We start from the raw sequence: 16,372 nt of genomic DNA, 5'->3' as shown, positions 1-16,372 counted from the left end.
ATGTGTTCGCACATTGTTTGCATATTGTGGTTGCTTAGGATCAGTACATTTTATGTCAATACAGACATAATACAGGTTTAATTATATGTACAGTCTAATTGCCTAGAATGTGAAGAGCTTTCAGGACAATATGATGGCATCCTAACAGCAAAATTGAAGTACTGTAAATTCTGAAATTGCACCTCATTTCTAGTTCTTTTTTCTTTTGCTTTGTCTTTTGCTGATCTAGAAGGAAATTTGCTTTCAAAAGCAAAACTTTATGGGGATGAAAACTTTTTGCCTCCAAGAGAGTTAGCTGGTTCCCAAGTCAGTGTTTCAAATCTACTCAGGAAAAAAGATTCACTTGGCTTAGCTCATTGCAAAGATAGGAGCTGTCTTTTAAGCTCGAATTCAGCTGTGGATCCAAGCTAACCTGAATAGTGTTTGCAGGGTTGGAATCGCCATTATTCTGTAACTTCATCCATGGCCTGTGCTTCAGCGGAGTAACATCACCACTGTGGCCTCACCTGCTTAGTACCAGCTAAATGATCATGAAGCCTATGGAAAGGGTTGTTGTTGTTTTTGTTTTGTTTTTTTTTAACCTAAAAGAGATCTGATTGGAGGGGAAAAAAATGCAGGAAGTAGCATGACTCAATAGCAATGTACTGTCCCTGTGCTTGATCATTTACTAACAACTATAACATTTCTAGTGACCATGATATAGATCCAGTTGCAGAGGTTGGGAAAGGATTTACAAAGAAAAACCAAAAGGTTAGAGTTCTGTTCAAGCCATTCTTCTAGGAAAATTTAAGTATAACTAAAACTATTAAGTGCTTTTGTTTGTATTTCAGTTTGTTAACATGATCTTCTCAGAGAAAGTCTTACAGCAGTCAGTGTTTCTGAAAATGCCATAAAATAAAAAGAAAACATTTGAAAATATTAAGATACCTTTTTTCTCGGTTAAAACTAATATTTATTTTAATTGAAATGTGATTAACTTTAATTGTAATTTAATCAAACTGCATTAATTCAAGTAATTAAAGTTTTGATTACATGAATTAATATTTTGCACAGGTTGCTTGATGACTGAAAGACAAACATCCCGTTGCATGGAGATAATGACTCAATCATCCAAGTGTGTGGAAATAGTTCTGCAAGTACATGTATAAAAATTACCTCGTTATTCTCCTCTTTTCTTGGGCGTCTCTGCCTTTGCTGTAAGAATGTTCTGCAACATGAGAGTAATTTGCTGGTCCTGCTCCATTCCCTCTGAACAGAACCCCTTTTCCATAGGGGAGGTGACGGGGTGGCTATGGGTGAGAGGGAAGAGGAGAGGAAGGAGATGCAGGCTACGTGTGCAGTGACAATAAATGAGAGGCAAAGTATGCTTTAAAAGAGGGGACAGTCTGTGTTAAGGAAGAGAAGAAATGGACGTGTCCCAAGGGGTGAAGGAGGAGGCAGGGAGGGATGACCATGTCCCGTGGAGAGCCCCAGATGTCCAAGGTAGCCATCTCATATAGTACAGCAGCCGATTTGCCCCTCTGCAGCTGTGGGGTCATTTCAGGAACAGTCCTGGTGGGCTCCAGAGGAAGCTACAGCCAGCTGTGCTCTGCCTGGGAGACGAACATCGCGATGTGATGTAAGGACCCCAAGGATGAGAGCGGTAACCAGCAAACATGGGAGATTCCTCAGGGCTCCTGTTGTTGACAGGTCTACCTATAGGCACAAGGGAACATGTCGTTATTCCAGGAAGCTTTAATGATTTTAGCAGTTGGCTTCCAAGGAACTTGGAATTTTTTTATTTTTCTGCACAGTAATTGCGGGTTTCCTGGGATGCCGTGGATACATCAGATGCACTTGACGCGATGCTTAAGGTTTGATTTGATCTCTTTCTTTTTTTTACACCAGTGTGATCTCTTGCTTAATTGCAAATATTCCTCTTTCCTGTAATAATTAGGAGATTTTTAGTGTAGCTTGTGTGGAATTTTGTACAAGTGCCTGAGAGCTGGATTGCTAAGTCTGCTCCATTTCCTCTGAGACAAGTTTCTTGCTTTGGAGAAAGGAACTGCTTTTGTTTTCAGTGTGGTCGAGAAAGGTGGGGGAAGATACACATCAACATGTGTACATGGGATATATACATAATTCTACGTAAAATGTGTGTTTGTGTATATATGATTATAGAACATGTATATATTGATGCATATTTAGAGCGTGAGTTTAATTTCTGCTCTCATTCATATGCTTTTGTGATGGGTAGTATGTGTTTATAGTAGATACAGTCAAAGTATTGGCCCAGTCTGTACTTTGTGGTGGTGTTAAGCTGGTGTTTTCCAGGCAACTCTTGCAAATGCTCAAGACTAGCTCTGAAATTCAGGGAAATGCATTACGGTAGATTGATCTTAGTGCTGTCGTTTTTAGGTTCCAAATAAATCTCCGTCGCATGTTCCTGAACATCAGGAAATACTTTTTTTCCTTAATGAAAGGGTGACTGAGCACTGGCACAGGTTCCCCAGAGAGGTCATGGAGTCTCCATCCTTGGAGATACTCAAAAGCTGTCCGGACATAGTCTGGGGTAACGAGCTCTAGGTGGCCCTGCTTGAGCAGTGGGGTTGGACCTGATGACTTCCAGAGATCCCTTGCAACCTCAGCCAGTCTGTTGTTCTGCGATTCTGCTCCAAATCAGAGCTGGTTTGTGCCTGTTCGTGTTTAGCAAGACCTAAAGAACTTCGCTTACTTTTTAATCACATCTGTCATTCCCATAAAAAGCAGTAACTGAAGGAATGAAAATTGTTTTCTAGGAAGAGATGAACCCTCAAGATACTTCAGTCTGTTAATATATCTTCTGTGCTGTTGCTGCCTGGATTTGATTTGCTCGGGACTAATGGCAGGCCTTCCAACATGAGGATCATTCATGTGGAAGTTGCTGTCGCTTTCCGTCTAGCAGAGCTGTGCGGGGCAATTCCTAGGGCCTGGTGTGAACTTCTTTCTACTAACTACTTAATCATCTTAGCAAGGCATGCCCTGTATTTGATCGAGCTCAGCCATCCACTCGGATGACTCACAAAGTTGAATTTGCTGAATTGGAAGGGAATGCGAAGCACCCAGACGACGCTGGCACTGCACAGCGTGGGGGGAAGAGCTCCAATACGACAGGAAACCAATCCATCTGGTGCTTTTCATCTTGGCCTGCAAATAATCTGCACAGTCTCATTGCCCATGCCTGTTCCTATGAACCTGTGATCCTCAAATCCTTATCCCAACTGTGTCAGTGCAATTTTACCCCTTTGAGCTCTGTATACAAATTTACGAGTTGCAAAGCCAGTGGGAATGGCGCAGCGCAGAGGAATTTTCTAGATGCGCTAAGAGTACTAGCTCCCCCCTCATCCCAGCATCAGGAGGAAGACGGGGATCTCTGCATTAAGGACCAGGGGAACTCGAAGACCACCCTACACACTGGAAGCCAAGCCTCTTGTGGGAGCACTGGCTCCGTTCCTCTCCTGGGGCTGTCACCCTCGTTTCCTTTCACCCCTGTGCTCTGCTGCCTTCCCTCCGGCTTGGGAACAGTGGGGCTCGTGCAGCTCCGTACATGTATGAATTAGGGCAGATCCCTCTTTCCACGCATGTGCATTGCATCTTGAGGTGTAAATCAGGGTGAGCAGTGCAGTCCCGTGGCAGATTGAGCCGAATCTCTACTTTCCCCAGGTGTAAGCAAAAGTAAATGATGGCACTATTTCCCTTCGAGCAGCCTTGTGCAGCCTGTGGTTTGCAGTCCGTGGCTCATTCATAAGACATAGGAAGGTGATAGCAGACACGATGGAAACAAAACATCCTACCCTCTGGTCATGGCTAATGGGAACATAACTTTCCTCACTGACAGTACCCAGGTTAAAGTGTGCAACTAATAACGAAAAAAAGCCAACCACAGTTTTGCAAAGCAGTACAGTTTTGCTTACTTAGTACTAAGGACCCCATTTTGTTCCTGCTCTCCCGGCCTCCAAAAAATAAAGGATACAAGAAGGATAGTCGCTTCTCTTCCCCCTCCCCAACATTATGTTGTACTTTGAATTTGAAATGGCCAAGAAACACTGCTTTTAAGCATTCGGCCTGCTAGCAGGGATTGATCCTGGGGGAAATGGCTGATGTGAAGCGTAAACAAGTTTTGAAAACATACTGGCCAAGAGCTGACTGTGACCAGCTGATATATGTAAACGAGCGTTACTGTTTGGTGTTTTTTAAATAGTGTTTAATTAAAACAGGCTTGCTACCGCTCTTGACTTTGTGGCTGCAGCAAAGCCCAAGAGAGGTGGCTGGCTGTTAGCGGGAAGCCATCCCCTGCTGCTATTAGAGGTGCTGCTTCCAGCAGTGCTCGCAAAAATCCCCTTGCCTCTGGGTGGTATCTAGTCAGCTTACGTTTTGAACGAGAGCGCAGATCTTCTGGCAGGTGCGTGGTTGGAGTGACGGGGCTGGGGACCACAGGGAGAGTTGGGGCTGGAAAGGGCTCCTTCCCCAGGGTCAGCGCCGGAGCTGCTCTGCAGCTGAAAAAATGCAGGGGTAAATCCAAGTCACATAGTACTGCGAGGGATTATGGTTTCCAGGGTTTGGGTGGTGGTTTCCACCCCCACCCCCCCAACAAACCCCAAAATATTTTTGTTTGGAGCACTTTAAAGAGAAGGGAGGAAGAGGTTAGAGAGTAAGTCCTCTTTACTGCATGGTGGAGCAGTTAAGGAACTTGTTCAGGTCTCCTGTCACTACTTCGCCCAAGGACGAGGCAGTCAGGAAGTCTTCAGCCTCTCCTCTTGAAGTTGTTCCACTTTGGATAAACAATTAACATTTACTAGAAGAGGGACTGGTGCTCAGGAAGTCTCATCTCTCAAAAGCAGACCCGCCAGGCTACTGATTCATGCACACACGTGTGCGCTCTCTCAATGAATAGTTAATGTTTTATTAAGAGTGGAGCGGATCCAAGGGGATGATTCAAATCTCCTCCCTGGATCCAATGCTTGGCTTTCAACTAACATGCTTTTTGTTCCGTCAAAAATGTCATTGCTTTTACACAACTCCTTCTTCTTCTCCCCATCTAAATGCCCTTCTTTGTTTCAGTTGGTTTTTGTTTTGTTGCTTGCCCGGACCCTGCCCTCTCCTTTGCTCCTTGACCATGAGAGTAGATCTGTGCCTCTGTTATATTTGAGATGAGACAAATCTGTGGAAGGGCTTGAAGGTAGGTTTTCTTTTGAACCGAGCTGGGGAGGGCTATGGTGTTCTCATCTCCACGCTGCCTTCCCAAACACTGAGAGCAAATTGACTCTCGCTTGCTCCGTGCGCCCTCGATGAACCTGTGGACACTTGGTGCTTCCCAGCCGCCTACTTTGGAAACCAGCAGAAGTTGAAGGGTGTGTTCAACCCTCAACAGGCCAATTTTCATCACTGCCCATTGCCGTCTTCCACCCTTCTCAGGGCAGTTTCAAAGCCAGGGATGGCAGCTCCCCAGAGGGAAGCAAATTGTAAGTGGTAACCAGCACGCACGGGCTGCGGGGTCAGCCCGCACTGCTCTGCAAAGGGAGAAACCCTGAGGGAAATCCCGAGCTGAGGGCCTACAAATAACCTTGACCCTGTGGAATATAACCCCAGCCTAAACCTGAACCGAACCTGAACCCCACACGCAAATGGTTAGGGATTTCCAACTGCTTTTCACGACTGCGAGCTGTAACTCGGGCTGCAAGGGTCTAACCCAGGGTTTTGTGCTGAGGTTGTAGGTAGATTTCTCTGCCCACATGGTGACATTAATATGCATGCTGTTGCATAACATATCCTGACCTCTGGGGATGGAGGCGGATGGAGAAAGCGGAAGTAGGGCCGAAACAGCTGAAGCGGATGAGGCTGTTGTCTCTGCACTGGCTGTTGGCCTGGCTGGTTGGATCAGTCACAACCTGGAGAAGAATTAACGGCCACCCCATGGTTGACAGTAAGACCAGTGGCTAAGTGGCACTTACAGGGCTGGGCACTAATTTTAATTCAGACATAACCATGAACATTATTCGTTAACCCTCTGCTTTCCTTCATTCCTTCTTTCTTTCGGCCCACACGTCCTTTCTAGGCAGCCTCTCTGTCCCTGAAGAAATCGCTTGTCTGATTTACCTCCACGTGGTGATAGGAGAGCTGAGTAAAATAATTGTAAAAACACCCACGGTAACTGGCTCCTTGTCTAACCAAGCCCCATCTGTTGCAAACCGCAGTGATCGCATTGATATCCCAGTGCCATTAAACCATTCCATATGGGGAGCTTTGCCATGTACATAACCTTGCCCACAACAAAGCTTAGCGAAGGAGCTGTGATGTTAGGAAAAAACAATACAAATCAAGACAACGGTTAACATATTGGAAGAACATGTAAGCAGTCTGCCAGTTGTAAATTGTAAATTCCAATTGCCCACCATGCGGCCAGGGAAGAGGAATGTGAGTAATGCCAGCACCGATGCTCATATCTCAGACCATTTGCATCAACTGCTTTGATTCATCCTGGTAAAAGGGGTTTTCATGTTATTTGCTTTTCGTCCTGTGGAGCAAGTTGATTTTTGTGATTCAAAATAATGTAGGGCTGTACATGTCTTACCTAGCTTTACAAATTTGGGGTGCCTGCTGCCTCCTGTGTATGGCTTTTCAAATTGACCTCCAGTCTAGACTGCTGTTGGTGTTTGTTTTTTTTTGTTTGTTTTTAGAGCACAATCGTTATGTCCTTAAAGTGCTTCCTCTGTTTTGTTGTTGTGTCTATCCCCCCCACACACAGCGTGAGCTGTACTTCTTGGCTCTCTGAATAAACTCCTTCTCACAGGAAAATCTGTAACACGCCCTACTACAGTTTCCACTATTGCGTATGGCTTTCTTTTATCCCAAGTAGCATTTGAGCTAACTTGGGCGATGCAAAATAAATTTAGGTTATGCTATCCAAGCCATTTTAGGCTAAGTTTTGCCATGGTAGGGAGAAAAAATGAATGATGCAATTACATTGAGATTTAATGTTCGGTCAAAGGGCAGGATCTCACAGGAAATACAGTAAGAAGGAAAAGTTATTCTGCTTTTGAAAACCGTAGCCAATGTTCCCTCCAAAACTCACCGGCTGCCATTTGCCTTCTGTTTTGCCAATGCTTTTATTAGTTACTTTGTAAAGGTGCCAAAGACACCAAAGAACCTGGGGGGGTTTATTACAAGTGTGGTTTAAGTCTCTCCTAGGTGTGATGGTTGCGCAGAGACTATTCTGTAAGAACAGCCCAGCCAAGTCACCTCAAAGTCTACTTTGGGATGGGGAAATTACAGCCTGGTAGCCCCCAGCTAAAGAAAGAGCTGTCTGTGCTACACCACTCTTGTTGGAGAAGTGATGGTCACTCCAAGGAAGCATGGAGAAAGCAAGGAAACTGGAACAAGCTCTGATGATTTTCCTGTGTAAACCGATGCTGCGCTGCCTTGTTGGCCTTCGTTTGGTCTGTGCAAAACGCAGTCTACCTGTGGCTTTTACACATCTGGTCCTTACCGCTGCTTGGCTGACTTGGAAATGTGTTGGGAATGGAGATGCACAGCCGATCTCCCACCACTAGCCTCGCAGCATGCCTCTGTGTGGAACATGGACAGGAGTTTAGACGTTGGGTTGAAACCCAAATCCCTTTCGAGTGGTTGAGTTGGGCCATTGAGCCTGCAGCATCTACCCCAATTTAACTCATGAAACATCTCTGCCTCCTCCAGAACCCTGCTGCCTTTTTTGTGTCTTTACAGAAGTTTTGTCCTCTTTTCCCAATAATATTGTCTACTTGTGGAGCTTACCAGATCGAGTCAAACTGAAACAATTATGCCAATAGCAGGGTATAAAATTCTCATTTTTCATTAGAGGATTAAAACATTAAAAAAAAAAAACCAACAACAAAAAACAAACCCAACCACCCAGTGGGGGAAACATTCTGGGAAATTGGCATTTTTCATGCGCAGGCCAAACACAAGCCTTCCCCTTCAATAATTGAAATGCAATTAGAAAGATACAGCTGTGACTCATTCAGGCTCTCCTCTGCTGATCTGTGAGCCAGGGTTTGGAAAGGAGACTGCTCTGCACCAGCTCGTGGGGCTACGGTGGATGTATAATTTGCAGCTGCTTTCAGGATGCTTCCTAGCCTTTTCTTAGCTTATAGACTTTTCAAACAGCAGATATTTTAGGATTTTTCAGCAGAAAGTTGAAAGAAATATCCATCCTGTTCTTTCTGCTCTTAAGGTTGGGTTGTTTTTTTTTCCCTGTTTTTCCAGATCTGAGGAGCTCTTGGCATTTTCTTTCCTGTTGTAACTGTCACACTTAGTCTTTTTTTAATCTTTGTTAATGACCGCATTTTTATGAGCTTGTGGGACACGTTCCATGAGTACTTTCCTTTTCCTTCTGAACATGTGGTAACTTGGTTTCAAAAGGCAGTCTTCAGCATGCCAAGGTACTCTGAAGAGGATTTTTCCGATGTTTTGTGACAGCAGTGAACAGGCAAATCAAAACGTTGGGTTTGAAGCAAATCAGACACCTCTTAGAGGAAAAGATTCTCACTTAACAGACTTTCTTCTCTGAAGAATGGAAACAACACAGACGTTTCATCAACTGCATTTTCCCTGACAGATGAAATTCTGGTCAGTGCTGTAGTTCTTATTCTGCATGGATGTACTTCTGCAGGGAGCAGGGGCAGTTCGGAGGTCTGTCCGTGTCCCACAGTGACTGTGGTACAAGCAGCTCTCATTGAGACGAAGGACAGTGACAGCCACCGCTGCCTGAGCGCTTGTGCTCCAACTCAGCAACGCTGCAGAGCAGATAGGAGAGCACCGTGGCAAATCCTGTCCTTCCTCTCTCAATGAGGCTAAAGAAAAACAACTTTCCACTCTGTTCCAAAAGCTTTTTCATCTGGAGGTTTCGGGTTTATATAATTTTCTCTCCAATACCTAAAAGAGACATCTAGAACAATTTGAGGCGCCATGGATTTCACAGCCAGCAATACCTTCTTGCCCATGTACCTACTTCTGCGTGAATGCAATCTGCTAACTTGGAGATATTTCCCTGTCTCAACAGGCAGTGAGGAGCAGGGAGCAGAGCCTCTGACCCTGGTTCAACCAAGAGAAGGTTGAGGTTCTACCAGCTGGAGGAAAGGAAGGATGGCAGGGTTACTGCTGACCCTCTCCTTTCATGGGAAGGTATCTTCTCTTCTTCTGTTGAAGTAACATTGGTCAGTGGTCCCACTTCAACATCCCCGGGACCAAGTCCACAGTGTGGGACCTCTTTCTCCAACTGTAGCCACGCTGACTGCAATGTAGGCTGGAAAAGACCTAAGGAGAATATTTGTTTATTTAAAACAGGTTGTTACACACATCAAAATAGACCAGGTCTTCCCCTAATTAGGGAGAGAAGGGCAAAAAATTAATCCAGAAAGATGGTTATAACAATTTTTATCCATATAGAAAGTGTTTGATAAGCTATAATTCTGGTTGACAGATCAGCCAAAAAGCAGCCTGTTACTGCCTTGAGTGAGCACTTGTGTTAAAAACCTGGTTTGGTGTTTTTTTTTTTTTTTTCGAGACACTCAAGGGACTATTTTAAACAGGATTTTGGCAACAGTAATGATAAAATGCCAGAAATATTTAATATCCACTCAAGCTACCTCTCGTTGACGTTAAACTAGCACTCTTTGAAGAAGTGACTAAAAGATAATAATCAAAGGAAGATGAAATAAACAGACAGAAAAAATAACACTGCACAGTATAAAGCAGAGTATCGTGTGCCCTTTAAAAATGAAAACAAAACCCCCTCCTCCATTAAAAAAAGAGCAAGAATACTTTGTTGTGTTTTTAATATGTGAGCCGCAATAGTTTCGAAAATGATGTTTCAATTAGCTATGACTTATTTTCTGCTGTTACGCACTTTCCTTTTCCATGATTGTTGTGCTATATCCTGTAATTGCATTCTAATGTTATTTCGGCCCGGGTTTTGAGTCTGCGGCTCCTCTGCAGCTTCCCACCCGTGGCGAGAAGGACACTGCGAGGCCACGCAGCATGCTGTAGTTGTTCCCCGAGATCTTTTCTGAGCGAGTGATTTTGGCCTTGAGAAGGCTATTTGTGAAATGAAGTTAAGGAGAGCAGTTCTCATTCATAAGACCTCTCTTGCCTTTAAAGGAAGCCCTTTATAGCCGGTTTTCCCCTTGTTTTCTACCAACGTTTTTTTCACAGACAAGCTAAGCTGGGGTGCTGCCCACCACCCTCTCCTCTGAACTCTCATAAATGTGCAGGAACAGGCATTGCAGTTCCAGCTGGCCAGTAAATGGAGTGTGGAAAAAAAGCTTTACCTTTCTATTTTAAAACAGAACAGAGCTTTAAACTGCTGTACACAGAGAGATTACAGGCACTGAAACTGTAAAATAGCATATATGCTGTGTAGCAGATGGCGGGAGATGAATATTTCAGTCTTTCACGATTTTTACTCCTTTTTCCTCAAGTGTTTTATATAGCTCCATTGGGACACCTTAATTGCTATACGATACCCTCTCTCAGCAAAGATTTCCAAGAGTATTGCCAGTTTGCAATACAGGGAAAGACAATACTTAAGCAAAAGCAACATCCTTAAAACAAAGCCCCTCTTTCCATTGAAGAGTCTGATTGTACTCCAGTAAAGAAATCGAGTTAGGGTACAGTGAGACAATTTGAAATTATATTATTGGTTCAAATGGCCTGGAGAAGCTCCAGTTCAGCGAGCGAAAAGGCAGAGGACAGCAAAGGGAGCGGGAAGCAGCTGTACTCAAGGTACCTGGTTGTGAATATGTAAGTTTAGTAACTCCAGACTGGTGCTTCCAAGCCCTGTCGACAAACTGCTGGTGGGCTTGTGATAATACCGGTGGCACAGGGAAACTCATTGCTGTGTGTGTCCAATACGATGATGGACAGGTGCAAAAGTATCATATAGTAGTGACCTGAATATAGAGGGCATGTTTCAGTGGTGTTTTCTTTTTTTTTTTTCCTTTGTAAAAAGTTCTTGAAAAGTTGTGATATTCGGTCTTAATTTTCTCCGCAGATACAGTTAAGATACTCAAAAATACATAGAGAAAAGTCCTCCTGCAGGCATATGAAGACAGTAAATTATCCATGGCCCAGCAATGTGCCCTTGTTGCCAAAAAGGCCAATGGAATCCTGGGCTGCATAGGGAAGAGTGTGGCCAGTAGGTCGAGGGAGGTCATTCTCCCCCTCTGCTCTGCACTGGTGAGGCCACAACTGGAATACTGTGTCCAGTTTTGGGCTCCCCAGTTCAAGAGGGACAGGGAACTGCTGGAGCGAGTCCAGCGAAGGGCAACTAAGATGATTAAGGGCTTGGAGCATCTCCCTTATGAGGAAAGGCTGAGAGAGCTGGGACTCTTTAGCCTGGAGAAGAGAAGGCTGAGGGGAGACCTTATTATGGCGTACAAGTATCTAAAGGGTGGGTTGAAGGAGGATGGAGCCAGGCTCTTTTCAGTGGTTCCCAGTGACAGGACGAGGGGTAATGGGCACGAGTTAGAACACAGGAAGTTCCATTCAAATACACGGAAAAACTTCTTTACGGTTCAGGTGACAGAGCACTGGCACAGGCTGCCCAGGGAGGCTGTGGAGTCCCCTTCTCTGGAGAGTTTCAAGCCCCGCCTGGATGCAGTCCTGAGTAATGTGCTCTGGGCAATCCTGCTTTGGCAGGGGAGTTGGGCTAGATGATCTCTAGAGGTCCCTTCCAACTCTGAAGATTCTGTGATTCCGTGAAAGATTGCCGGATTTCTGCTGTCATCTTTCTAACAACGATGCTGAACAGGTAGCTGCTGCCCCAGGTGAGGCTAATGAGCATAGGAGGATGTAAATGTATTTTTGGGAGCTCTCATAAGCTCCTGGTGTAGAAAAAAGGGAACTCTTTGGGATGGGCGGTGCAGAGCTTTTCTGCTTCCATCGAGAAGAAAGCACTGCAAACATTTGTCCTGCAGATCTCACTTCATGATTATACAGAGGTCACAGCTTTGGCCAAGAGCCAGGTCAAATCCTGTTGTGATCATCATGAAGCGTTGGGCAGATCCTGTATGAAAGTGGAACAAACCAGAGTTTATCTTTCAGAAAAACAACCAGAAATACCCCCTCAAAATCCGGCAATTCCATCATTTTGCCCTTACATAGAGAAACTTCTCTAGTGCCATCAGGAACTCAGCTCACCTCTACCATGACTGCTTAGTCATGGTGTGCAGAAAGGAGAGAGAGAGAGGGAGGTACCAGGTGTGTCTGTGCAGAAAAGAAACTGTAATCTGGAGACTGCTGCTATCAGTAAAACCCTGCAATTTGAACTCCACTGTCCCTTTAGAGGTTCTTTAGCTGCAAAGTGGAGCTGCACATCTAACTTTCCATCTGGAGCGAGGATGCTGCTGTAGCATCCTTGGAGAATGCACGTTGTGAGGGGAGGCAGAAGTCTACAGCATGAAATGATCAAAACCCCAAACTGAACATGCAAAATATAAGACTTCATGAGACGTATAGCTAATTAAACAGCAACATCACAGCAGCTTATAACTTCAGCCCAAAGTCTGTTACCGGTCACACAATTTGCCTTTTCAGTTCCTGACTTCCCTAAAAATTTTTGTCATCACAAATCAGCATTATTCACCATAGTGCTGGTTTCCCAGTCCTTTTAGCCTGGGTCATAATCAAGTTTTCTGTAGGTTTTGGTGGTTTTGTTTTTGTTTTTGTTTTTTTTTAAATATTAGAGATACAAGTGTTTTATTTGCTTGTTGTTTCTTTACTGCCCTCCTCAATACAAGAGTTTGTTTTATATTGCTTACTGTTCTGGTTTTACAGGAGATTATGCTCTCCCTTCCCCTCCCTCCCAGGCGTGTGCTTGCTTGAGCTGCTGGTGTGGGAGAGCACGGCTTTTCTGTCTACTATGCTTAAACTCGTGCAGATACAACCTTTGCTGTAAAACCAGTCCCACAGTATTTAGCCCAAGTGTGCCATTTCCTCCTTTCGGGCCATGATATGAATGTGGTCTTTCATATGTTACAACTGGAAACATTTGGGAGTTTCTACAGGAGAAATTTTTATGAAGTTACGCGTCCCTTGCAGGTGGCACTGCCGTAGCATGGGGAACTTACTCTTTCCGTTTCCCCTCGCTTCTTCTAATCCACGTGTGAAGGCCAGGCAAGGTTGCTCCCTGGCATAATCTTGAACGTCAAGAAAGATGCCTGATTAATGCGTGTGCACACGCAGCGCTCCGCAGAGATGTGCCTGGTTAACATTAATGCTGCTGTCAGTAATGAGCTTTCCAGGAGACAGGATGCTCAGCCACGCTCGGAAGCACAGCACAGGCCGTGCCTGGGGATGTCCCCGTGGCGATCAGCCCTAAGGCAGGCAAGCCTTGCTTGCTGACATTTTCTTATGGAAGCTGAGCAAAGTATCATTTGTGAGCGTGAACATTTTGCTTGTTAGTGCACTTATTTTGGCAACTGGGAAGACACCCATGGGCAGAACTAGGAGAGCTTGCTCCCATCATAGGTAGCACCCAGGGAGTGCAAGCAGATACATGATCATGGACTACATGAGGAGATTGCTGGAACAGAGGCCATAGCCTCTGCAGGGTAACTCTTGCTGCCTAAATTTAGGACTGTAGTGCTAGCCGAGATGTCCCAGAATGTCTGAGGCATCTGCACAGAGCTGGAAGCAATGACACAGGAACCACAGGAGGTCCGTGCCATGCTGGAGGCCCAGCATCTCCAGTGCTGCAGTGTCTGAAAGGGCACAAGAAGCTCAGCAGCTGAGTGGCACCCCTAAGCTGGGAGGTGACAATGCAGATCTGATTCAGTCCTTGGCAAGTCGTTTTCTGTAGATAATTGGTATTTGTCAATGGGAACACAATTCAGCCTGAATCAGGCTGATTATTTCAGGACTTTTGGTTGCCTTTCTGCCTTCTGTTGTGGAAAGAAACGTCTCTGTTATGTCGTTATGAGAGCCATCAACAATATTTAAGCCCACTTAGCAGGCCATATAGACTACCTTAGTGCAGCAGTAACAATGCAAATGTTGCAAACCAAGGCTTCCTGCAACACAATGTTTTGAAATAATAATAATAAGGGGATGATCAAATGATCGATGATCAGAGGGCTGGAGCACCTCTCCTATGAGGATAGGCTAAAAGAGTTGGGACTGTTCAGCCTGGAGAAGAGAAGGCTCCGGGGAGACCTTATTGCGGCCTTCCAGTACCTAAAGGGGGCCTACAGGAGAGCTGGGGAAGGGCTTTTTACAGGGGCACGTAGTGATAGGACAAGGGGCAATGGCTTCAAACTGGAAGAGGAGAGATTTAGATTAAATATTAGGAAGAAACTTTTCACTCTGAGGGTGGTGAGGCACTGGCACAGGTTGCCCAGAGAAGCTGTGGCTGCCCCATCCCTGGAGGTGTTCAAGGCCAGGCTGGAGGGGGCTTTGAGCAACCTGGGCTGGTGGGAGGTGTCCCTGTCTATGGCAGGGGGTGTTAGAACTGAGTGATCTTCAAGGTCCCTTCCAACCTAAACCATTCTATGATTTGTCTTGCTGATTTGCAGGATGACTGTGTTCCCAGCTAGTTTTAAAGGCTGTGGCCCTCCTTGTCTCCTCAGGGATGGCCATTTGGTTTCTGCTGGGGAAGATGGATGGTCCCGGTTCTGCCTCGGTCGAGTTGAGAGCTGAGCAAACAAGCGGAGCTGATAGCCTCTTTCAGGCGGTTCCTCGCTTGTGGATCGACACTGCTGCTCGCAGCCCCTCCTATTTTCTGCTCCTCATCCCATTCTGCCTCCTGGTCTCCATAAAATATGACAAAGAGTGCTGCGTTATACAAACTCTTTTGCCACAGTAGAAACATCTGTAGCCTGAGCGCTCCTGCAGAAATGTCACTTGGGGGAATCGCTCTTCATTTTATGAGAAACCTCTCGTTCAAGCCCTCGGAGGGGACGAGGAGGGAGGGGATGCTGGGTTTGACACTAGTCCTGTGTTGTTTTTCAGGGATTTTGCGGAAGAATGTTGTGTCTGATTTTGTGGATTGTCAAAATGAAGCCAGATGGCAGTGGATTAAGTGTAATGCTGCTTTGTTGTTCTTGGGTTCACAACTGTGCTTCCCCTTGAGCAAGGGAGCCCTCCCCGCGCAGCAGCCCCAGCCCCGTGTTTGCCCGGTCACCGAACGCCCCTTCCCACGGGCTCCCGAAAATGCTGTCCTGGAGGGTGGGGGGGGGAGAGAGGGGAAGCTTTATTTTGGTGAGGGCTGCTAATTGGAAACTGCTTACTTGACATTTTTCGTGCCTAGATTATTCACCAAGAGGCTCTGCCCTCTCCCGCTGATGAAATACGGGTATTTTGCAATTGCAGTAATCAGTTTGCTTGGTGAAGTGAAGTCGCTGGGTGAGCAGCTGGGGCAGTGAAGCCTGGTTTCTTACAGATTTGTGTCTGGTAGCTGGATTTCCTGATGTTTAGAAAGGCGTGAGTTCAATTGAAGCGTTTCCCATGAGGCATTCAAGTATTTCAAGCCTTTTGTTGATTCTTCAGTGTCTAATAAGGGATGTATTTATGCCTCAACCTTCCTCTCCGTGTGAATGCTTAATGGGGTCTCTTTCCTCTACCACTCTGCCTTATTTTCTTTATACTTATGGGCACATAATATCTTTTAGATCGTTATCCCTTGTCAAAGTTAGGGGACTGGAAATAGCCACTGGGCTCTGAAGACACAGAAGGAGGCAGGAAGGCAGGCACAGACAGAGAGAGGTGGGATCGCCTCAACTTTGTTTCCTTAGGAAATTGGATTGAGGATAAATTATTAATTAGGGAGAAGGTGAATTTAAAGTTGTGATGCTGAGTATTTTCTAGTTTCTTAATTAAAAGTAGACAGGCAGACAAATTTCCTTTCAAAAGGATCACTCTTCTCTATACCCTCTCCCCTCAGCGTGAACACCTTTTTCTTTCCAGGGTAGCTTTTGATAGTTTGGGTTTCAGAGCGTGGCCCTGTCACTCACCCAGAGTCTCATGAGAGCTGCTCAAGCTCTGTTCCACTTGCCCAGCACATACAAACCAGTGCAATCCCCCCCCAGCTTACGAAAACACCAGCAAAGGATGCCGTACATTTTTCCTTTCGGACTGAAGCATCATTTCAACCATAAGCTTAATGCTTTCCATTTAATTTACTCCTCCATGATCTTTCGTTGCAACTTCAGTTTAAACCACTGAATTTTATTTTGTAACAAACCTGCATTTCTTCATGTAGACCAGCAAAGGTCTGTTCCAAGCTTGTCGTAAAGCCCTTGGGCCTGGAAAGCATTCTGACAAAAACCTGCTGCCTTGATAATAGAGAAGCATCCACAAGCCAAGTCAGCGTTACTGCTTT

The sequence above is a fragment of the Vanellus vanellus genome, assembly GCF_965231255.1.
Source record: "Vanellus vanellus genome assembly, chromosome: 4".
NCBI lineage: Eukaryota > Metazoa > Chordata > Aves > Charadriiformes > Charadriidae > Vanellus > Vanellus vanellus.
The sequence above is the reverse complement of the archived record's forward strand: the minus strand, read 5'-3'. Positions refer to the sequence as shown.